The sequence below is a fragment of the Macaca mulatta genome, chromosome X (assembly GCF_049350105.2).
Source record: "Macaca mulatta isolate MMU2019108-1 chromosome X, T2T-MMU8v2.0, whole genome shotgun sequence".
Lineage (NCBI taxonomy): Eukaryota > Metazoa > Chordata > Mammalia > Primates > Cercopithecidae > Macaca > Macaca mulatta.
The window spans coordinates 1,285,302-1,309,370 of record NC_133426.1 but is presented as its reverse complement, the minus strand read 5'-3'; the positions used below and the strand labels follow the sequence as shown (position 1 = coordinate 1,309,370).

At 50.1% G+C, this 24,069-nt stretch overlaps 1 protein-coding gene across 2 annotated transcripts in view; it reads left to right on the top strand.

Annotated features, from left to right (window-relative positions):
- LOC144329375 (S-geranylgeranyl-glutathione receptor P2RY8) overlaps window positions 1-24,069 on the top strand; it is a 72,888-nt gene that overhangs the window by 14,153 nt on the left and 34,666 nt on the right. Inside the window, exon 2 of one of the 2 annotated variants that reach the window (XM_077988169.1) lies at window positions 23,234-23,410. The gene's annotated coding sequence lies outside the window, so the exon portion shown is untranslated. Of the gene's footprint in view, window positions 1-23,230; window positions 23,411-24,069 lie in introns of both variants that reach the window. The other variant, XM_077988171.1, reaches the window with a different exon arrangement.

The following is a 24,069-nucleotide window of genomic DNA, read 5'->3' as shown; positions in this document are numbered from 1 at the left end:
TGGATAGATGGATGGATGGATGGATAGATGAGTGGATAGATAGATGGATGGATGGATGGATAGATGAGTGGATAGATAGATGGATGGATGGATGGATGGATAGATGAGTGGATAGATAGATGGATGGATAGATGAGTGGATGGATGGATAGATGAGTGGATAGATGGATGGATGGATGGATGGATGGATGGATGGATAGATGGATGGATGGATGGATAGATGGATGGATGGATGGATGGATGGATGGATAGATGAGTGGATGGATGGATGGATGGATGGATGGATGGATGGATGGATGGAGGAGTGGATGGATAAGGAATGAATGAGTGGATGAATGAATGAATGAATGAATAAAGGGATGAGTGGATCCTCAGAAGAGAGAGAGGTAAGCAGCTGGCAAGTGTGACAAGCCTACTGTGTACAAAGGGACATTCTCAATGCTCCCTGACATCGTCAAATTCTTCAAACAACCCTGAGTGCAAGACCCAATTCTACCTCATCGCTACGTTGCAGATGAGAAAATCAAACAGGAACAGGGTTAGGGGGAGACATGTAGACCCTCCAATGCCAAAAAACTCAGTCACCAAAATAAATACTGCTGTTTTATTTGCTTTAATTTATTGAGGTGAAATTCATATAAAAAAATTCACTGGGCAGGGTGGCTCATGCCTGTAATACCAGCTCTTTGGGAGGCCAAGGCAGGTGGATCACTGGAGGTCAGGAGTTCCAGACCAGCCTGGTCAACAGAGTTTTTCAGTGAAACCCTGTCTTTACTAAAATACAAAATTAGCCGGGCGTGCTGGTGTGCACCTGTAATCTCAGCTACTGGGGAGGCTGAGGCAGGAGAATCGCTTGAACCCGGGAGGTGGAGGTTGCGGTGAACACAGATCACGCCATCGCACTCCAGCTTGGGCAACAGAGCGAGGCTCCCTCTCAAAAAAAAAAAAAAAAAAATTACCATCTTAAATACAATCTAATGGTATTTAGCTCATTCACCGTGTTGTAAAATCATCCCCTCTATATACTTCCAATACATTTTTATGACGCTTAAAAGGAGACCTGTGCCTATTTGCAGTCCCTCCCACTTCTCCCTTCCCTCCTCCCTCTGGCAATCACAAATCTGCAGTATTTTTCAGCCTAAACAGGAAGGAAGTACCAATACCGCTACAATGTGGATGAACCTCAAAAATTCTATGCTAAATGCAAGAATTGTGAAACTCAGAGAATACTGGCGACCAGGGAGATTATTAGGGTCAAGGAGATGATTGGGGGGACCAGGGAGCATATTGGGGAATAGGGATGTTTTTAGGGACTAAAGCGACACCCTTGGAGAAAGTTCTGTTGACATCCCCATTTTGCATAGGGGAAACTGAGGGACACAATAAGGAAGGCATACTCTCGCCTGGCTGGGGCGTTACCTCCAAGTACACCAGCCCCAGAGGTCACACCCTTCACTGCTACTCCAAACCGCTTGCTATATGTTTTTTTTTTTTTTTAAGTTTTTTACATTTTTGTTTCTCTGCAATCTCCACCTCCGGGGTTCAAGTGATTCTCCCACCTCAGCCTCCCAAAAATAGCTGGGATTACAGGCATGCAGCACCACGCCCAGCTAATTTTAGCATTTTTAGTAGAGATGGGGTTTCACCATGTTGATCAGGCTGGTCTCGAACGCTTGACCTTGAGTGATCCGCCCATCTCAGCCTCCCAAAGTCCTGGGATTACAGGTGTGAGCCACCACTCCTGGCCTTAATTTTTATTCTTAGAGGCAGAGTCTTGCTCTGTTGCCCAGGCTGGAGTGCAGTGACATGATCATAGCTCACTGCAGCCTCTAACTCCTGGCCTCAAGTGATCCTCCCCCCTCAGCCTCCCAAGTAGCCGAGATTACAGGCATCGACTGCCATGCCCGGCTAATGAAAGGGTCTTGCTCTGTTGCCCAGGCTGGAGTGCAGTGACATGATCATAGCTCACTGCAGCCTCTAACTCCTGGCCTCAAGCGATCCTCCCCCCTCAGCCTCCCAAGTAGCTGAGATTACAGGCATGGACCGCCATGCGTGGCTAATGAAAGGATCTTGCTCTGTTGCCCAGGCTGATCTTGAACTCCTGGCTCCAAGCCATTCTCCTGCCTTGGCCTCCCAAAGCACTGGGACTAGAGGCATGAGCCACCGTGCCTGGCCAGTGCACTAAACCGTTTGCGTCTTGGTTGTTGAATCTCCCTGCATGCACGATAATTCCGAGCTTTGTCATCTGAGGATTGTATTTAAAGTTACAATAGACACGTGTGTGGGATGTGTGGAAAATATTCTGAAACCACATGGAGGTGTTGGCTGCACGGAGGCATGAATGCAATAAATACCCCTGAGCTATTGCCTTTACAATGATTGATTTCATTATGTAAACCTCACCTTTTCTTTTCTTTTCTTTTTTTTTTTTAAAGAGAGGAAAAGAGGGCAGGGCACGGCGGCTCACGCCTGTAATCCGAGCATTTTGGGAGGTAGAAGCGGGTGGATCACCTGAGGTCAGGAGTTCAAGACCATCCTAGCCAACATGGTGAAACCCCGTCTCTACTAAAAATACCAAAAAATTAGCTGGGCGTGGTGGTGGGGGCCTGTAATCCCAGCTACTCGGGGGGCTGAGGCAGGAGAATCACCTGAACCCGGGAGGCAGAGGTTGCGGTGAGCCAAGATCGCGCCACTGCACTCCAGCCTGGGTAACAAGAGCGAAACTCCGCCTCAAAAAAGAAAAAAGAGAGAGAGAGAGAAAGAGAAAGACATAAAAAAAAAAAAAACAAAAAAAAAAACCATGCAATACCCCCTGTCTCGCTTCCTCATTCTGGGCTATAAACAGTCTTTGCGGGACGCTTTTCGAGCTGCACGGGAATTAGGAGGTTGTCTGTTACGCTCACCGGAAACAAAGGAAGGGGAGTTCCTGAAACCTCCCCCACCAGATAGCCAGCTGAGGTGCGGCTGGCTGGCTTCCTTCACCCCATACAACTCGCTTCTAAATAAACACACTTTCATTGCTGTTTCTAAGCACTCATGCAAATGACTGACGGTCCACAGTCCTGCCTGGCCTTCTTCCTGTTCTTATAAGGAAACATCGTGGAGCATCTCTGCTGCAAACCCATCTCACCTTAATTTCGAATCCTCCTGACAGGATCCTGGGGCTTAGAGTTCCAACCTATATATTTTGGGGTGATATAAATCTTCAGACAATAGCAGGAAGTAAGAGCCAGAGGGTACAGGATTTCTTTTGGGGGTGATGGAAGTATCCTAAATGGCCGGGTACCGTGGTTCACACCTGTCATCCCAGCAAATCTGGGAGGCCGAGGCAGGTGGATCACGTGAGGTCGGGAGTTTGAGACCAGCCTGGGCAACATGGAGAAATCCCATCTCTCCTAAAAATACAAAATTAGCCGGGTGTGATGTCGGGCGCCTGTAATCCCAGCTACTCGGGTAGCTGAGGCAGGGGAATCACTTGAACCCGAGAGGCAGAGGCTGTGGCGAGCTGAGATTGTGCCACTGCACTCCAGCCTGGGTGACAAGAGCAAAACTGTCTCCAAAAAAAAAAAAGAAAAGAAAAGAAAAGAAAGAAAAGAAAAGAATAGAAAAGAAAAGAGAAGAAAAGAAAGGAAAGGAAAGGAAAAGAAAAGAAAAGAAAACAGAAAAGAAAAGAAAAGAAAAGAAAATATGCTAAAATAGATTGTGGAGAGGTGTTTGCACAACTCAATGTTCTGAATCCAATGAACTGTAGATGGGTGAATTGCATGCTATAGGAATTCTATCTCTACAAAGCTGTTTTTACCTCTAAAAAAAAAATAATAATAATAATAAAGGAAAAGAAAAAGGCAGGCTGGGCGCAGTGGCTCACGCCTGTAATCCCAGCAGTTTGGGAGGCTGAGGTGGGCGGATTGCTTGAGGTCAGGAGTTTGAGACCAGCCTGGGCGACATGGTGAAACCCCGTCCCTACAAAAAATACAAAAATTAGCTGGGTGTGGTGGTGGGTGCCTGTCATCCCAGCTACTCTACTCGGGAGGCTGAGGCAGGAGAATTTTGCTTGAACCAGGGAGGCTGAGGTTGTGGTGAACTGAGATCGCGCCACTGCACTCCAACCAGGGCAACAGAGCAAGTCTCCGTCAAAGGGAATGGGAGAGAAGGGAAGGGAGAGGGAAGGGTAAGGGGGAGGGAAAGGGTGGCATGCCTGCCACCATGTAAGATGGAACTTTGCTTCTCCTTTGCCTTCTGCCATGATTGTGAGGCCTCCCCAGCCATGAGGAACTGTGAGTGCATTAAACCTCTTTCCTTTATAAATTACCCAGTCTTGGGAATGTCTTTGTTTGTTTGTTTGTTTGTTTGTTTGTTTGTTTTGGAGATGGAGTTTCACTCTGTTGCCCAGGCTGGAGTGCAATGGCATGATCTCAGCTCACTGCAACCTCCACCTCCCAGGTTCGAGCGATTCTCTTGCCTCACCCTCCCGAGTAGCTGGGACTACAGGTACCCACCACCACACCAGGCTAATTTTTGTATTTTCAGTAGAGATGGGGTTTCATCATGTTGGCTCTAGGATGGTCTTGAACGCCTGACCTCAGGTGATCCACCTGCCTCAGCCTCCCAGTGTGCTGGGATTACAGGCTTGAGCCACTGCACCCGGCCAGGTACGTTTTTATTAGCAGCGTGAGAACAGACTAATACCGTGAGCCTGCCCGCACCTTAATCTCAGACTGTTCACCTCCAGGACTGGGAGATGATGAATTTCTGTTGTTTAAGTACCCCCCAGTGTGGAGTCATTGTTTGCTATACCCTCAGGACACTCTTACAAAGGAGGAGACCCTGGACAGGAGACCTCCCCAGCCTGGGAGCCTCTTCTCTTTGCTTATGTATCTGGTGTGTTGAGCCCTGGACAAAAGAGCCAGGAGAAAAGGCAGAGGAGCAGGTGGGCCCCCATATCACCAAAGGCACAACACTTACTCACCTGGAATTCCAGAAGGATCCACCTGGCCATGTTGGGTGTTGTCAGGGAGTGACATGGGACTGACCAGAGGACTCATGTGAAGGAAGTTATAAGGCAGGAAGCCAGGTGTCAATCAGGAAGAAGTCTCAGACCACAGACAGCTAAGAGAATGGTGTCTGGAGTCCCAGAAGGGACTCAGCTAGCCATCCGTAGACGTGGTGTTGAAGGCCAGTGCTTGGTGCCATCAAGAGAATGGAAGGTGTCGACTTAAAATCACGAGATTGGTTGGGCAAGGTGGCTGTGTCTTTCACCCCAGTGCTTTGAGAGGTTTAAGTGGGAGGATGGTTTGAGCCCAGGAGTCGGAGGCTGCAGTGAGCTATGATCACACCACTGCATTCCAGCCCGGGTGACGGACCGAGATCTCATCATTAAAAGGAAAAAAAATGATGAAATGTACACATTTGGAGAGGAGAGCTTGTTGTGTACAGCCTAACAGGCTGGGAAATATAGCCTCTGGCAGAGACTAAAAGTAGACATTTTGAAGGAGAAAAGACACAGCCTAACAGGCTGGGAAATGTAGCCTCTGACAGAGACTAAAAGTAGACGTTTCGAAGGAGAAAAGACACAGCCTAACAGGCTGGGAAATGTAGCCTCTGGCAGAGACTAAAAGTAGACGTTTCAAAGGAGAAAAGACACAACCTAACAGGCTGGGAAATGTAGCCTCTTCCAGAGACTAAAAGTAGACGTTTTGAAGGAGAAAAGACAGAGATGGGAATTTATGTTGAGTGAGATAACCAAACATACTTGTATTGAACAGGTTACAGGAGGAGCTATGAATTTCAATGAAGGGTGTCCTCACACGTGCATACAGGACAAACATGTGTGTAACAGAAGTTCCATGTTCACTTTGGGGGCGGAGACTTTTAACATTTAATGCATCACATTGAGGCTGTCTATATCAAAAGGTGTTTTCTTTTTTTCTTTTCTTTTTCTTTTTGAGATAGAGTCTCACTCTGTCACCCAGGCTGGAGTGCAGTGGAGTGATCTCGGCTCACCACAACCTCTACCTCCCAGGTTCATGCCATTCTCCTGCCTCAGCCTCCCGAGTAGCTGGGACGACAGGCACCCACCACCATACCCGGCTAAATTTTTTTTTTTTTTTCAGTAGAGACAGGGTTTCACCATGTTAGCCAGGATGGTCTCGATCTCCTGACCCCATGATCCACCCACCTCGGCCTTCCAAAGTGCTGGTATTACAGGCACGAGCCACTGCACCTGGTCTCTTTTCTTTTTCTTTTTGAGACAGAGTCTCACTCTGTTTGCCCAGGCTGGAGTGCAGTGATGTCATCACGGCTCACTGCAACCTCCACCTCCCAGGTTGAAGCAATTCTCCTGCCTCAGCCTACTGAGTAGCTAGGATTACAGGCACATGCCACTGTGCCTGGCTAATTTTTGTGTTTTTAGTAGAGACAGGGTTTTGCCATGGTTGCCAGGCTGGTCTTGAACTCCTGATGTCAAGTGATCCACCCATCTCAGCCTCCTAAAGTGCTGGTATTACAGACATGAGCCACTGAGCCTGGCTGTCAAAATGTTCCAGGACACAGAGGCACTGAGTGTGCAGCCTCTGTCAACCATCCAGAACCAGCCCACTGTCAGAGTCTCTTACCAGGAGAAAGTGGTTGAAATTAATCTCTTGTGCAATGGAAGCTGTAGTTACGGCTGGTGGAGCAGGGGGTCCATGAGTGAGCGTCTGTGAGTTGGATGAGCTTCATTGGTTTTCATATGGCTCATCTCCAAGCCTGGGCTTGTTCAGCTGCCAGAGAAAAACAAAAAGCTTGTAGCAGTGAGGACACTGGTGGTGTTCCTCGAAGCTACTCTCCCAGAGTAGTGAGCCCTTCGTGCTCTAAGCCCGATGTAGACAGATAGATGAATAGATATAGCTATTCCATGATTGATAGATATTGAGATAGATGGATGAATAGATTAGATGATAGACTATTGATGGCTAGCTATTGAGATAGATAGGTAATACATAGATATAGATGATAGATTGACAGATATTGAGACAGATAGGTGATAGATGATAGATGTATATAGATGATAGATGAGATAGATAGGTACATAGATAGATAGATAGATAGATAGATAGATAGATAGATAGATGATAGTTAGATACATGGTAGATACAATGAATGGATGGATATGTAGATACATAGATGATAGAATAGATGGATGGATGATGGATGGATGGATGAATGAATGGATGGATACATAGATGATAGATATATAGATGGATGGATAGATACATAGATACACAGATGACAGATGTAGATAGATAGAGATATATAGATAGATAGATGGATAGATAGATAGGATAGATACATAGATACATAGATGATAGATAGACAATAGAGAGAGAGAGATAGAATAGATGGATGGATGGATAAATACATACAGGATAGACAGATGAATAGATGGATAGATACATACATGATAAATAGATAACAGATACATGATAGATACAATGAATGGATGATACATAGATACATAGATGATATAATAGATGGATGGATGGATGGATAAATACATACAGGATAGACAGATGGATGAATACATGGATAGATACATACATGGTAGATAGATAGCTAATAGTTAGATACATGATAGATACAATGAATGGATGGATACATAGATACATAGATGATAGAATAGATGGATGGATGGATGGATGGATGGATGGATGGATACATAGATGATAGATACATAGATAGATGGAAGGATAGATACATAGATACATAGATGATAGATAATAGATAGATGGAGATAGATAGATACATACATACATACATAGAATGGATGGATGGAGAGATAGAATAGATGGATGGATAGATGGATGGATGGATAGATAAATACATACAGGATAGATGGATGAATAGATGGATAGATACATAGATGGCTAGACAGGTAGATAGATACATAGATGATAGTGAGATAAATAGATGGACCTGGATAGGTAGATACATACATGGATACATAGATAACCAATAGACAGAGTCTCTCATGTGGGGATGACCAATATATGGAGTCTCTCAGCCTCAGCACTGCTGACATTTGGGGCTGGACGACTCTCTGTGGTGGGACCGTCCCATGCACTGTAGGGTGTTGAGTAGCGTCCATGGGCTCCACCCACCAGAGGCCAGGAGCTCCTGCACCCCGTTGTGGGTGGAGGATGTGTCTGCTGAGATGTCTCCGCTGCCAAACATTCCCTGGGGACCGCAATGGCCCCAGTTGAAAACCTGTGGTCAACACTCAGCCTGGTTAATAGCAGCATGAAGGCCACCACCCCAGCAGACTGCCTGCAGTTCTGCCGGCCCCTGGGGGCTTCCCATGGTTTCAGAGACACTCAGCAGTACGGCCAGAACAGCAGAGTCTGTTGTGAGGAATCTTATGTCACCTGACTTAAGCCATTGCTGGATTTCCCCCCAAACCCTCAGGCGGTCAGGGGGCAGGGGCGTCGTGAAGAGAGGCCAACAGGCACACGCCGTATGGGGTGGGAGAGGTGAGGGTGGCGGCACGGAGGTCTCCCGCCTGGTCCCGCCCGGCTGCAAAGACGTGGGGTGTGTGTCGAGTGACAGACGGGGCTGCCTTCATTCAGGCACGCCTTTCCACGTTATCAGCCGTGGCTCTGACCACGGCTATGCCATGACCTAATAACTAACCTCAATTTCCTCTTCTGTCAAGTAAGAAAAACCCTTACTTTCCCTCCCCTCACCACAGGGCCGCTATACCCACACACCGGCTCAAGCGCACTAGGAAGCTTCTCATGAAGGAGGCATGCGAAGTCAGGTGCGGGGGGTGGTGGGGGGAATCGCAGAATCGCGTCGCCCACAGGAGGGGCCGGCACGTGGGGACTCCGCCGGGTGCTGCGACCGGGGACCGTCACGGCCCTGACCCTCAGCTTAGCGATCCACACAACAGGTACATCGCCAGCACTGCAGGGATTCAGGAGCTACCCCAGCTCCAAACCACTGTCGGTGGTCACCTGGGATATGAGTGACGGTTTTTCTGCATGGCTGATGATGATTTTCGGCTAGGAAGGCTTGGGTGGGGTCCTGGCATGTCTCCCAGGACAAGTCATCCAACGAGAGATGAGGTTGATTTTTTTTCGAGGACTCACAAGGTAGCAGGTGCAAACTACCAGGTGTTCAAGGACAACATGCAATGGCAGGTCCCATCTCGTCCGGTGAAATCCAGGGGATTTTGTCTTGGACACACACAGACAACAAGCCAGGACAGCTGCCCTGATCTGGCCTCTGATCTTAGATCTTCCTTGCTTGGTTCAGAGGCAGCTGGGGGGTTGCATGTACAGAAGGGCTCCAGGAGTCTTTTGCAAATAGCAGAGCATGGAATCTTTGGACCGGGGACCACGGAATCAATGTGGCTTCCAACTAAATTGCATCTTAATTTTAGTCATGGGGATTCCTATGACCCATCCGTGGCCTACAGAAATGACAGTAGCCAGCAAGTGGCCGGGCGCGGTGGCTCACGTCTGTCATCCCAGCACTTTGGGAGGCCGAGGCAGGCGGATCATGAGGTCAGGAGATCGAGACCATCCTGGCTAACACAGTGAAACCCCGTTTCTACTAAAAAATACAAAAAATCAGCCGGTGTGGTGGCAGGTGCCTGTAGTCCCAGCTACTCGGGAGGCTGAGGCAGGAGAATGGCGTGAACCCGGGAGGCGGAGCTTGCAGTGAACCGAGATTGCGCCACCGCACTCCAGCCTGGGCGACAGAGCGAGACTCCGTCTCAAAAAAAAAAAAAGTGGCCAGAAAGTAACAAACATCCAAACGTTCAGGGTCCCTCTGAGTCACCGAGCTCATGGTGATGTCGTGAAGATTCTTCTCCACGTGGCAGACACATCTTTACATCCAAACACCTCTCTCTCCTCTGCCTTCTTTCTTTCCTGGACTCCTGACACCCCCAGCTCAGGGCTGAAAAGAAGGCAATTTCTCAACGGAAGGGAAACAGAGGCGGTCATCTCCCAGAAGATACATCTCCATCTATAGCCTGGTAGGCCATACCAGCTCTCTCTAGGAGACAGTTCTCTGTCTCTGTCTTCTTTTGTCTGCCTAATTAGCCTCCTGGCTCATCTTAGAAGGGAAAGGGCACAGAGGAGCATGGTTTAAGAAGGAAATTAAGGCATGGTGGCTCACACCTGTAATCGCAGCACTTTGGAAGCCTCAAGCAGGTGGGTCATCCAAGGTCAGGAGTTCGAGACCAGCCTGGCCAACATGGTGAAACCCCCGTCTCTGCTAAAAATACAAAAATTAGCTGGACGTGGTGGCGGGCACCTGTAGTCCCACCTAATCAGGAGGCTGAGGCAGGAGAATCACTTGAACCCGGGAGGCGGAGCTTGCAGTGAGCCGAGATTGCACCACTGCACTCCAGCCTGGGTGACAGAGCGAGACTCTGTCTCAAAAAAAAAAAAAAAAAAAAAAAAAAAAGGAAATTAAGATGCTTTGTTCAATGTAAACAAAGATATTCTTTTGTTACAAGGTTTAGAAATGGGAAATGATTTTTTTAAAATGCAGTACTCCAGGAATTTTACACAGAGCTAGAAATGGAAGAATTACTCTATTTGCAAATCCTCCTCTTGGATTTTTTGGGGTTTTTTTGTGTTTTTCTGTTTGTTTGTTTTTGAGACGGAGTCTTTTGCTCTGTCACCCAGGCTGGAGTGCAATGGCGCAATCTCGGCTCACTGCAACCTCTGCCTCCCGGTTTCAAGCGATTCTCCTGCCTCAGCCTCCCGAGTAGCTTGGATTACAGGCACCTGCCACCACACCCGGCTAAGTTTTGTATTTTTAGTAGAGACGGGGTTTCACCGTGTTGGCCGGGCTGGTCTTCAACTCCTGACCTCAGGGGATCCTCCCACCTCGGCTTCCTACAAGGCTTTTTGTATCGTCCTAAGCTAGTGGATAATATTCTGAAATTGTTGGCGAGACACCAAGCTTTATCTTCAGTTCTCTGCAGACCTTCATCCAATGCCTTTGTGTGAGATGGTTGCATTTTTCAGGCCTGTCCTTGCTGGACATGAGGAAACTCATTCAATGGACACTCTCTGTGGTCCTTAAGACACCAAGGCCAACGGAAAGGCCGGTGACGAGGCCCGCTGTGGCTTCCTTCTCGGAAAGATAAAGCTCTGCTCTCCACAGTCCCATCCGTTTTTGCGATGGGCAAGCGGCCAGAGTAGTAGCAGGTCACACACAGAAACAGCCCAGCTCTTCTGAGACGCCCTGACTCACGTTTCCAATTCGAGGTTCAGCATGAGATTTTCGGGTTTGTTTTTTGTTTTTTGTTTTTTTGAGACGGAGTCTCGCTGTCATCCAGGCTGGAGTGCAGTGGCGCGATCTCGGCTCACTGCAACCTCCGCCTCCCGGGTTCACGCCATTCTCCTGCCTCAGCCTCCAGAGTAGCTGGGACAACAGGCACCTGCCACCACACCGAGCTTATGTTTTGTATTTTTTTAGTACAGACGGGGTTTCACCGTGTTAGCCAGGCTGGTCTCAATCTCCTGACCTCGTGATCCGCCCGTCTCGGCCTCCCAAAGTGCTGGGATGACAGGCTTGAGCCAGCTGAAGCACTAAGCCCTCAACAGCCTCCAGCCCAGCGTATGCAGACACGCAGGGATTTTGCACTTGGGGAGGTTTTAGGCAGCTCGTTCAATAGGGATCCGATCGAATAACGAGACACCCAGTCACAGAGGCACTGGGTCGAGGTGTGGACGTGACGGAATCAGGGATTTAGACACGGGACTGTAACATGGGCGGAGCTGTGTCTCCTTTAAATTCATGGATGAGAATCCTAATGCCCAGGACCTTCAAATGCAACTGCCTTTCCACGTAGAGTCTTTGAAGAGGTGTTTGAGGTTCAACGAGTCTATGGGTGGGTCCTGATCCAATAGGACTGGCCTCTTTATGAGAAGGGATTAGGACACAGACACACACAGAGGGATGACCACATGAGGACAAAGGGGAAGATGGTGTCTCCAAGCCCAAGACAGAGGTCTCAGGAGGAACCAGCCCTGCCCACACCTGGATCTCAGACTTCCAGCTTCCAGGACTGTGGGAGAATCAATGTCTGTTGTTGATAACCCCCCAGTCTATGATGTTCTGTGATAGCAGCCTGAGATGGACTAAGACACCTCATAAGAAGAGGAGATGAGGACACAGACACACACAGAGGGACGAGCCTGTGAGGACACAGGGAGAAGACGGCGTCTCCAAGCCCAGGAGAGAGGCCTCAGGAGGAACCAGCCCTGCCCACAGCTTGATCTCAGACATTCACCCTCCAGGATTGTGGGAGAATCAATGCCTGTTGTTTAAGCTGCCTTGTCTGTGGGACTTTGTTACGGAAGCCCAAGATAACTAACACAGACTGCATAGGTTTCTACACAGCATTAAGATATGACACCTGCCAGGTGCGGTGGCTCACACCTGTAATCCCAGCACTTTGAGAGGCCGAGGCGGGTGGATCACCAGGTCAGGAGTTCGAGACCAACCTGACCTACATAGTAAAACTCCATTTCTATTAAAAATACAAAACATTAGCCGGGCGAGGTGGCGGGCGCCTGTAGTCCCAGCTACTCGGGAGGCTGAGGCGGGAGAATGACATGAACCCGGGAGGCGGAGCTTGCAGTGAGCAGAGATCGCACCACTGCACTCCAGCCTGGGCGACAGAGTGAGACTCTGTCTCAAAAAACAAAACAAAACAAAACAAATGATAGCATTTATTGCAGTTCTCTTCTCTAGTCTTCCGGCTCTCTGAAATGGCAAACTGATCTTCTAATCATAATCCTAATCTTCTGTCTGTCAGAAATAGCAACCAGCTCCCACAAAATACAGAGCAACCACATTGCCCAGTGAGGGGCGTCTTCTGTCTATGCCTTCCCTGGCTTCTGTCGTTAGACATGGTCTAGAGATCCTGGCCGGGAGGGGTTCGTTGTGTCCACACTTGCTTTTAGCCGCTGACTTCTCTGGAACAGGTGGATGAGGCAAAGCTGTGAATTCTGATTGTCAGCCCAGCACAACGACGGAAATACAGGTTCAGCTCATCACCCTGCTTCTTCTCCCAGCCTTGTCAAAAAAACTCTGAGATCTGGGCTGGAGACACTGATTTTTTTCCAATCTGATAGATGGTTTTTTTTTTTTTTTTTTTTTTTTTTTTTTTTTTTTTTTGAGATGGAGTTTTGCTCTTGTTGCCCAGGCTGGAGTGCAGTGGTGTGATCTCGGCTCACTGCAACCTCCGCCTCCTGGGTTCAAGTGATTCTCCTGCCTCAGCCTCCCGAGTAGCTGGGATGACAGGTGCACACCACCATTCCCAGATAATATTTTTTTTTTTTTTTTTTTTGGAGATGGAGTCTTTCTCTGTCTCCCAGGCTGGAGTGCAGTGATGCAATCTCAGCTCATCGCAAGCTCCGCCTCCTGGGTTCACACCATTCTCCCGCCTCAGCCTCCTGAGTAGCTGGGATTACAGGCACCCACCACCACGCCCAGTTAATTGTTTTGTATTTTTAGTAGAGATGGGGTTTCACCGTGTTCGCCAGGATGGTCTTGATCTCTTGACGTCACGATCCGCCCGCCTTGGCCTCCCAAAGTCCTGGGACGACAGTCGTGAGCCACCGCACCCGGCCTCATTTTGTATTTTTAGTAGAGACACGGTTTCATCATCTTGGCCGGGCTGGTCTCAAACTCCTGACCTCAAGTGATCCGCCCGCCTCAGCCTCCCAAAATGCTGGGATGACAGGCGTGAGCCACGGTGCCCAGCTGGATCAGTGTTGACCACAGAAAACATTTCAGCAGAAGAAAGTTTCCAGCACGTGGGATCCTTATGGTACCAGGAAGTGAAACCCATGTTTAAATTTCAACACACGTACTGTTGGGCTGTCATGAGATGGATAGGGTCACCCCTCAAAGGCTTTCAAATCCAGGTCTACATGACAACAGGAGGCAATCAAATTGAAAATAGGACCCTCCAGGAGGGCAAAGAAGGATGTGGAATTCCCGAATCTTTAAAGACAGTTCCTTTAGAGGTTAGTTAAGTGGATGATCCTCTGTATAACACCAACATTAGCAGAGTCTATTCAGTTCCTCCAGAAGAGTGACAAAGCAGTTGTGTTTTTTCTTGTTTGGTTTGGTTTTGTTTGAGACTGAGTCTCTGCCACCCAGGCTGGAGTGCGGTGGCGCGATCTCGGCTCACTGCAACCTCCGCCTCCCGGGTTCAAGCGATTCTCCTGCCTCAGACTTCTGAGTAGCTGGGATTACACATATGTGCCACCACGCCCCGTTAATTTTTATATTTTTAGTAGAGACTAGGTTTCACCATGTTGGCCAGGCTGGTCTCGAACTCCTGACCTCAGGGGATCCGCCCACCTCGGCCTCCCAAACTGCTGGGATGACAGGCGTGAGCCACTGTGCCCAGCTGGCAGTTTTTTGTTTGTTTGTCTGTTTTTGAGATAGAGTGTCACTTTGTCACCCAGGCTGGAGTGCAATGGCACAATCTCGTCTCACTGCAGCCTCCACCTCCCAGGTTCAAGCGATTCTCCTGCCTCAGCCTCCCGAGTAGTGGGGACTACAGGTGCCCGCACCACGCCCAGCTAATTTTTGTATTTTTAACAGAGATGGGGTTTCACCATCTTGGCCAGGCTGGTCTCGAACTCCTGACCTCAGGGGATCCACCCGCCTCGGCCTCCCAAACTGCTGGAATGACAGGCGTGAACCGCTGCGCCCGGCTGGCAGTTGTGTTTTTAAATAACAATGCTCCTGGCACGTCACAAAGTGCCTGCATCTTTCACATTTTAAAATGTTGGGTAGCAACGTTAAAATGATTGCCGGGGTGCAGAGACAAAGCCATTTCCGTGAGTCCCCTGAGGCAGACACCAGATAATGCCACAAACTGGGGACTTCAACAACAGGAGTTTTTACTTTCTCACAGTTCCGGGGGCCAGAAGTCTGAGACCAAAATGTCTCAGGGCCGGGCTCTCTCAGGGAGCTCCAGGGGAGGCTCCTTCCTGCCTCTCCCAGCTCCTGGGGCTCCAGGTGTCCCTGGGCTTGTGGCCGCATCACTCCAGTCTCTGCGTCCATCTCCACGTGGCCTCCTCCTCTGTGTCTGTGTCTCCTCTTCTGTCTCTTACAAGGACACCTGTCATTCCATTTAGGGCCCAGCCTAATCCAGGATGATGTCATCTCAAGATACTTAACTCATTACATCTGCAAAATTCGTTATTTCCAAATAACATCTCATTCCAGGTTCTGGGCTCTAGGATACGGACATATCTTTTTAGGATCTGCTCTTCAACCCATTACAATTGGACCCAGTTTCCTCTAGAGGCTCTAGGGGAGGCTCCTTCCTGCCTCTCCCAGCTCCTGGGGGCTCCAGGCGTCCCTGGGCTTGTGGCCGCATCAGTCCAGTCTCTGCCTCCGTCTCCACGTGGCCTCCTCCTCTGTGTCTGTGTCTCCTCTTCTGTCTCTTACAAGGACACCCGTCATTCCATTTAAGGCCTACGCTACTCCAGGAAGATCTCATCTCCAGATCCTTAACTTATTAAATCTGCAAAGTTCTTTATTTCCAAATAATATCCCATTCCAGATTCTGAGCTCGAGGACATGGACATATCTTTCCAGGATCCACTGTTCAACCCATTACAATTGTACCCAGTTTCCTCTGGAGGCTCTAGGGGAGGATCCTTCCTGCCTCTCCCAGCTCCTGGGGGCTCCAGGAGTCCCTGGGCTTGTGGCCACATCACTCCAGTCTCTGCCTCCATCTCCACGTGGCCTCCTCCTCTGTGTCTGTGTCTCCTCCTCTGTCTCTGATAAGGACACCTGTCATTGTGTTTAAGGCCCAGCCAGATAACACAGGATTATTTTCTCTCAAGATCCACAAGTTAATTAATCTGCAAAGACCTTCTTTTCCAAATGATGCCCCATCCCCAAATAGCAGGGCTCGGGACGTGGAGCTATCTCTGGGGGCCGCCATCCAACGCAACACGGGAGGCCCTCGATTGGGGTTTGCAGGTGGGGAAGGCTGCTGAGAGTAGGGACAGGGGCGGCTCACGTGGCAGCCAGCACCGAGCTCTTCAGCAAGGCGTGTTGCAGGGAGGCAAACAGGGTCCCCAGAGAGTGAGCAGAAAGAGGAACCCGAACCCAGAGCGGGGCCCTGTCCCTGACTGAGTGCCACCAACACTCTGTGTTCGAAGTGGGGGAGAGAAGGGAGGAGGTTTGGCTCCCCTCCAAGAGGACGTGACCAAAACAGAGATAAGCAAATCAATTTTCTTGCTCGTTTATCTTCAGTGATGTGATCCCACTCATCGTAAACCTAGACAGGACTTTATTTCCAAACAGAAAAATGAGGCCGGGCACGGTGGCTCGTGTCTGTCATCCCAGCACTTTGAGAGGCTGAGGCGGGTGGATCACTTGAGGTCAGGAGTTCAAGAGCAGCCTGGCCAACAGGGTAAAATCCTGTGTCTACTAATAATACAAAAATTAGCCGGGTGTAGTGGCACATGCCTGTAGTCCCAGCTATTTGAGAGGCTGAGGCAAGAGAATCGTTTGAACCCAGGAGGCAGGGGTTGCAGCGAGCCAAGATCGTACCACGGCACTCCCACCCAAGTGACAGAGCGAGACTTCGTCTCAAAAAAAATAATGCTAATAAATAAAAATGAAAACTGGCCGGGCGTGGTGCCTCACGCCTGTCATCCCAGCAGTTTGGGAGGCCGAGGTGGGTGGATCACGAAGTCAGGAGATCGAGACCACCCTGGCCAACATGGTGAAACCCCATCTCCACTGAAAATACAAAAAGTTAGCTGAGTGTGGCGGCACATGCCTGTCATCCCAGGTACTCAGGAGGCTGAGGCAGGAGAATCACTTGAACCCGGGAGGCAGAGGTTGCAGTGAGCCGAGATTGCGCCGTTGCACTGCAGCCTGGGTGACAGAGCGAGACTCCATCTCAAAAAATAACAATAATAATAAATAAAAATGAAAACTAAGACTGGGCAACATAGTGAGACCCCCCCCCATCTCTCCAAAAGTCAAAGATTAGCCAGCTGTGGTGGCATGCACCTGTAGTCCCAGCTGCTCAGGAGGCTGAGGTGGGAGGATCGGTTCACGCCAGGAGGTTGAGGCTGCCGTGAGCTATAATGTCACCACTGCACTCCAGCCTGGGCAACAGAGCAAAACCTCGTGTCTCCATAAATAAACACGTCAGAACGAAAATGGAAGTGAAAACGCATCAGAAAGTCAAACACGGGCCAAAAGTCTGCAAAGCACCATCACAGGGATGCACGGAGAGCTTCCCGGGGGCTGACATTTACGTCCCTTGGCGTCAGACCGAAAAGACTCAGACTGAAGCCTGGACATGGTATCTGAGAAGACGCAGCCACCTCCTTCCAAGACGTAGTTCGGAGGAGGTCCCTGGGACTCTCCGGCCAGCTCCGTGAGCTTTGGAAGTTGGGCGTAGAGACCGTCTCAGGAAGGAAAAGGCTGGATAGGAGCCCCGTGGTAAAGCTAAAAGGTCAGGCTTAAAAATCCCCCCGTCTCCCAGGACAGAACCGAGAGAGTCAGGTCACCCTGGGCCAGATAGGCGGCCCCATGGGTGCTGCTGAGGGCTCTCCTGGTTTTAGCACCCAAAATCCTGCATCCACAGAAGCCCGTTGGCCGTCACAAACAGGGCCGGGGGTGGTGGCAGCTCAGAGCAACGGGCCTCTGTCGACTTCTGAAGAATTAACATGGCCGGGCGCGGGGCCTCAAGCCTGTCATCCCAGCACTTTGGGAGGGCACGGTGGGCGGATCACCTGAGGTCAGGAGTTTGAGACCAGCCTGGCCAACATAGTGCAACCCCATCTCTACTAAAAATACAAAAATTAACCGGGCATGATGGCCCGCACCTGTCATCCCAGCTACTCGGGAGGCTGAGGCAGGAGAATCGCCTGAACCTGAGAAGCGGAGGTTGCAGCGAGCCGAGATCGTGCCACTGCACTCCAGCCTGGGCAACAAGAGCGAGACTCCATCTCAGAAAACAACGGAGGGCTGGGCGCAGTGGCTCACACCTGTAATCCCAGCACTTTGGGGAGGCCGAGGAGGGCAGATCACGAGATCAGGAGTTTGAGACCAGCCTGGGCAACATAGTGAAACCCCATCTCTACTAAAAACACAAAAATTAGCCAGACGTGGTGGTGCGTGCCTGTCATCCCAGCTACTCGGGAGGCTGAGGCAGGAGAATTGCTTGAACACGGGAGGTTGCGGTGAACCAAGATCGTGCCATTGCACCGCAGCCTGGGCGACAAGAGGAAAACTCCGTCGGAAAAAACAAAAACGGAGTTGGCTGTTGTGCATCTGGTGGGTGTTGGGAGGTCACCTCTGGGGGCTATCACCAAGACGGGCTGACCCTCCTTCATAGTTTTCTAACACTGTGGGTGCTGTTCAAAGTTCAGCAGCAGCTTGAGTCTCCAGGTCAAAGCAGGAATCAAGTTGGAAGGAGCTGTTGGTCTTTATTTTTATCCTTCGTGCTATCTGTGTCTGCTGTGGCTGGCATCCGGCAGGGTTGCTGCCTCTCCATCTCTGCTTCTTACCTCCTCGGCCCCGCTGCCTGGGTTCAGCTGCCACCAAACCAAATACTCACAGCTTCCTGGACGGCCAGGACCCCCTAAGCTGCCTGTCTGACGCCCACAGGCCTCCAAGCCCGCCCCAACACGCCCCTCGCCGTCCCACTTCCCCCAAACCAACCATCTGTCACCAGCCTGTGTGCCACCTCACTCCACACCTCAGCAAGTCCGGTACCTTCTTGGAGATGCCAGCCACTATGACAAACAGAAAGAGCCATATTTTGGCCGGGCGCGTTGGCTCAAGCCTGTAATCCCAGCACTTTGGGAGGCCGAGGCGGGCGGATCACAAGGTCAGGAGATCGAGACCACAGTGAAACCCCGTCTCTACTAAAAATACAAAAAATTAGCCGGGCGCGGTGGCGGGCGCCTGTAGTCCCAGCTACTCAGGAGGCTGAGGCAGGAGAATGGCGGGAACCCGGGAGGCGGAGCTTGCAGTGAGCCGAGATCGCGCCACTGCACTCCAGCCTGGGCAACAGCGTGAGACTCCGTCTCAAAAAAAAAAAAAAAAAAAAAAGCCATATTTCCTTGTCAGCATACTATTTATTTATTTATTTATTTATTTTGAAACAGGGTTTACTCTTGTCCCCCAGGCTGAGGTGCGGTGGTGCGATCTCGGCTCACTGCAACCTCCCTCTCCCGGGTTCAAGCGATTCTCCTGCCTCAGCCTCCCGAGGAGCTGGGATGACAGGCACCTGCCACCACGCCTGGCTAATTTTTGTGTTTTAAGTAGAGACGGGGTTTCACCATATTAATCAGACTGGTCTTGAACTCCTGACCTCAAGTGATCCACCCACCTCAGCCTCCCAAAGTGCTGGAATTTCAACTGTGAGCCACTCACTGCGCTGGGCCTGATGTTTGCGTTTCTGTCCATGCTGGTTGGCTAGTGGAGTGACTGAGTTCCTAAAACACTAATATTAAAAATACTCGGCCAGGTGCAGTGGCTCACGCCTGTAATCTCAGCACTTTGGGAGGCCGAGGCGGGCGGATCACGACGTTAAGAGATCAAGACCATCCTGGCCAACATGGTGAAACCCCGTCTCTACTAAAAATACAAAAAGTAGCTGGGCGTGGCGGCAGGCGCCTGTAGTCCCAGCTACGTGGGAGGCTGAGGCAGAATTACTTGAACCAGGGAGGCGGAGGTTGCAGTGAGCCAAGGTTGTGCCACTGCACTCCAGCCTGGGTGACAGAGCGAGACTCCGTCTCAAAAGGAAAGAAAGAAAGAAAGAAAGAAGGAAAGAAGGGAGGGAGGGAAGGAGGGAAAGAGAGAGAGAGGAAAGAAGGAAGGAAGGAAGGAAGGAAGGAAGGAAGGAAGGAAGGAAGGAAGGAAGGAAGGAAGGAAGGAAGGAAACAAAGGAAGGAAGGAAGGAGAGAAAGAAAGAAACAAAGAAAGAAAGAAAGAAAGAAGGAAAGAAGGAAGGAAGGATGGAAGAAAGGAGAGAAAGAAAGAAAAAGAAAGAAAGAAGGAAGGAAAGAAGGAAGAAGAGAAAGAAAGATAGAGAAAGAAAGAAAAAGGAAGAAGGAAGGAAGGAAGGAAAGGAAGGAAGGAAAGAAAGGAAGGAAGGAAGGAGAGAAAGAAAGAAAGAAAGAAGGAAGGAAAGAAGGAAGGAAGAAGAGAAAGAAAGAGAAAGAAAGAAAAAGAAAGAAGGAAGAAAGGAAAGGAAGGAAGGAAAGAAAGGAAGGAAGGAGAGACAGAAAGAAAGAAAGAAAGAAAGAAAGAAAGAAAGAAAGAAAGAAAGAAAGAAAGAGAAAGAAAGAAAGAGAAAGAAAGGGAAAGAAGGAAGGAAGGAAGGAAGGAAGGAAGGAAGGAAGGAAGGAAGGAAGGAAGGAAGGAAGGAAGGAAGGAAGGAGAGTCACGGGAAGCGGTGTTGAACATGACCCCATGTCCTAGTTATCTGCGAATGACTGGTCCGTCTGAAGTGGTGGCTGCCTGAATGCTTTAAGGGGACACCAGTCTCCTTCCCAGCCTGTTCCCTCCGGGAAAAGAGCAGAGGACAGAGGCCCCCAGAAGTAGATTTGGGAACAGCAGACAAGTTGCTTCCTGTGAACCGAGCAGCGACAGAGAAACCCTATGTAAGGGCAGAGGGCGGAATCCCAGGGAGCCGCACCCGGGAGGGCTGTGGCTGTGGCTGTGGCTGTGGCTGTGTGCCTTCTCGGGTGGCTCCCCAACCCCAAGGCGGGGCACCACGGTTAACAACCATTTCCCACCCTGTAACGCACTGTCTCTACCGAGAAGCCAGGCCGGGGAGCGTGACTCCCGACGGCGATGGCCTCGAGATGGTCTTCGGAATTCGACAGCAGGCACAAGCCAGTGGCACCCACGTTCCCTTCCTTTCGGCCCAGGTTTCTGCAGCTTCCCCGACGTTCGCCTTCTCCCACCTGCTTCAGAGTGAAGGGGCAGTCAGTTCGACCACCATAATAAAACACGGCAGACTGGGTGGTTAGAAACAACAGACTTGATTCTCCCACAGTCCTGGAGGCTGGAGGTCTGAGATGAAGGTGTGGGCAGGGCTGGTTCCTCCTGAGGCCTCTCTCCTGGGCTTGGAGACGCCGTCTTCTCCCTGTGTCCTCACAGGGTCGTCCCTCTGTGTGTGTCTGTGTCCTCATCTCCTCCTCTTATGAGATGTCTTAGTTTATTTCAGGCTGCTATCACAGAATACCATAGACTGCGTGGCTTATAAACAACAGACATTGATTCTCCCACAGTCCTGGAGGCTGGAAGTCTGAGATCCAGGTGTGGGCAGGGCTGGTTCCTCCTGAGGCCTCTCTCCTGGGCTTGGAGACGCCGTCTTCTCCCTGTGTCCTCACAGGGTCAACCCTCTGTGTGTGTCCCTGTCCTCGTCTCCTCTTCTTTTTTTCTTTTTTTTTTTTTTTTTTGAGACGGAGTCTCGCTCTGTCGCCCAGGCTGGAGTGCAGTGGCCGGATCTCAGCTCACTGCAAGCTCCGCCTCCCGGGTTTACGCCATTCTCCTGCCTCAGCCTCCCGAGTAGCTGGGACTACAGGCGCCGCCACCTCGCCCGGCTAGTTTTTTTGTATTTTTTAATAGAGACGGGGTTTCACCGTGTTAGCCGGGATGGTCTCGATCTCCTGACCTCGTGATCCGCCCGTCTCGGCCTCCCAAAGTGCTGGGATTACAGGCTTGAGCCACCGCGCCCGGTCTCGTCTCCTCTTCTTATGAGGACACCAGTCCTATTGGATCAGGGCCCACTCCTAGTGACCTCATTTTACCGTCGTCAACTCTACAAAGAAGTAATCTGTAAATACAGCCACATCGTGTGGTCCTAGGACTTTAACGTGTGAATTCGGGAGGGTACCATTCAGCCTGTAACAGACAGAAACTGCACAAAATATACCCTGAGCTAGCTGTTTGCATTAAGGGCTCTCCCTTTTATTTTTGAGACAGGATCCTGCTCTGTCTGTCACCCAGGCTGGAAGTGCAGTGGTGTGAGTTGTTCGGTTCAGTTCAGTTTAGTCAGTACCGTGTCGTTCAGCTCACAGCAGCCTCAAGCTTCCAAATAAAAACTGTCTTAGCATAATCCAATGAGCACCGCTTTTAAATAGTGAATATACAGACGGGCGTGGTGGCTCACCCCTGTAATCCTAGAACGTTCGGAGGCTGAGGCGGGTGGATCACCTGAGGTCAGGAGTTGGAGACCAGCCTGACCAACATGATGAAACCCTGCCTCTACTAAAAATAAAAAAAATACAAAAAAGAAAAATAGCTGGATGTGGTGGTGTATGCCTGTTATCCCAGCTACTTGGGAAGCCGAGGGAGAATCATCTGAACCTGGGAGGCCGATGTCACAGTGAGCTGAGACGGTACCATTGCATTCCAGCTTGGAAAGCAGAGCGAGACTCAGTCTCAAAAGAAAAAAAAGGCCGGGCGCGGTGGCTCAAGCCTGTAATCCCAGCACTTTGGGAGGCCGAGACGGGCGGATCACGAGGTCAGGAGATCGAGACCATCCTGGCTAACACAGTGAAACCCCGTCTCTACTAAAAAATACAAAAAAACTAGCCGGGCGAGGTGGCGGCGCCTGTAGTCCCAGCTACTCGGGAGGCTGAGGCAGGAGAATGGCGTGAACCCGGGAGGTGGAGCTTGCAGTGAGCCGAGATCGCGCCACTGCACTCCAGCCTGGGCGACAGAGGGAGACTCCGTCTCAAAAAAAAAAAAAAAAAGGAAAAAAAATAGTGACTGTGGACATACATATTTTTAAAAATTAGTATTTTCACCTAAAGCATAAAGTCATATCCAATATAGGCAAGAGAAGCTGTCCTTAAATTTAACCCATTTTCGAATCCTACACTAACTCTTCTGAGGCAATGGTCCTGCATACATGGAGGCCAAACTCATTTAAAAAAAAAAAAAAGCCGTATTGAAAAATATCGCATCAGGAGAAAAACACGTAAAATCCCCCTGTGATGGTCTGACCCCGCTCCCTGGGGCCCAGGGCCAAAAAGAGGAACTTTTCCCATCTATTGTCAGTCTGGCCTGTTTCATAACCACCCTGCACCAAGTTCAGTCTGCAAATGACAGATCGCGGCTGAGAGCAGCTCGCTGGGTCTCTGGAGGCTGCTCGTGTCTGTCTCAGGGTGTGGTGCAGGCACAACCAGTGGGGGTTTTTTTTTTCCCAGCAGAGCAGAGAGCTGGCCCTGCACTCCTGCCCCTGTGCAAGCACACTGCCATAGGGCAGCCACCTCTGGACCAGGAGGAGGAGCGTCCCCGAGGACCCCCTGCCCAGCTTGACGGCTGCTCGGACAAACACCACAAGACCAGCCTCACCCGGGACGTCTGCCCTCCCTGCGGCCGCCGCTGTAAGTCACGGGGACCTGGGGGTGTTCACAGAGGAGAGGCCGCCCTGCAGAAATACCCCAGCAACAGAGCAGATCCGGGCCAGAGATGCGGTTGAATGGCAGAGAGAGCCCTCAGCTCGGCCTGCCTTTGGGGTGTGTGATTTTTTTAACCCGGGCTCACCAGAGTCCTGCAAAATGACACACGCCCTCAAGATAGGGGCCACGCACTCTGCACAAGCTCTCGAGGGTCACAGACAGGGCTGAGGTTGGCCTAGAAAAAGATGGAAAAAGTCCACCTTCTTGAAAATGTGCTCTCCCAGAAATCTTCTTCACACCTGTCTTCTGCTTTTATTTTGCTTTTGTTTTGCGGGGAGGAGACGTTGTTCTTGGTTTTCGCAAATAAAAATAGTTGACGTCAATTGAGTGCACAGGATGCAGCAGCCACTTTTGCAAGGTCTTTATCTCTGGGATTTTCTTTCTTTCTTTTCTTTCTTTCTTTCTCTCTCTCTTTCTCTCTCTCTTTCTTTCCTTCCTTCCTTTCTTTCATTCCTTCCTTTCTTTCCTTCCTTCTTTCCTTTCCTTTTCCTTTATCCTTTCTTTCGACGAAGTCTCGCTCTGTCGCCCAGGCTGGAGTACAGTAGCACGGCGATCTCAGCTCACTGCAACCTCCCCCTCCCGGA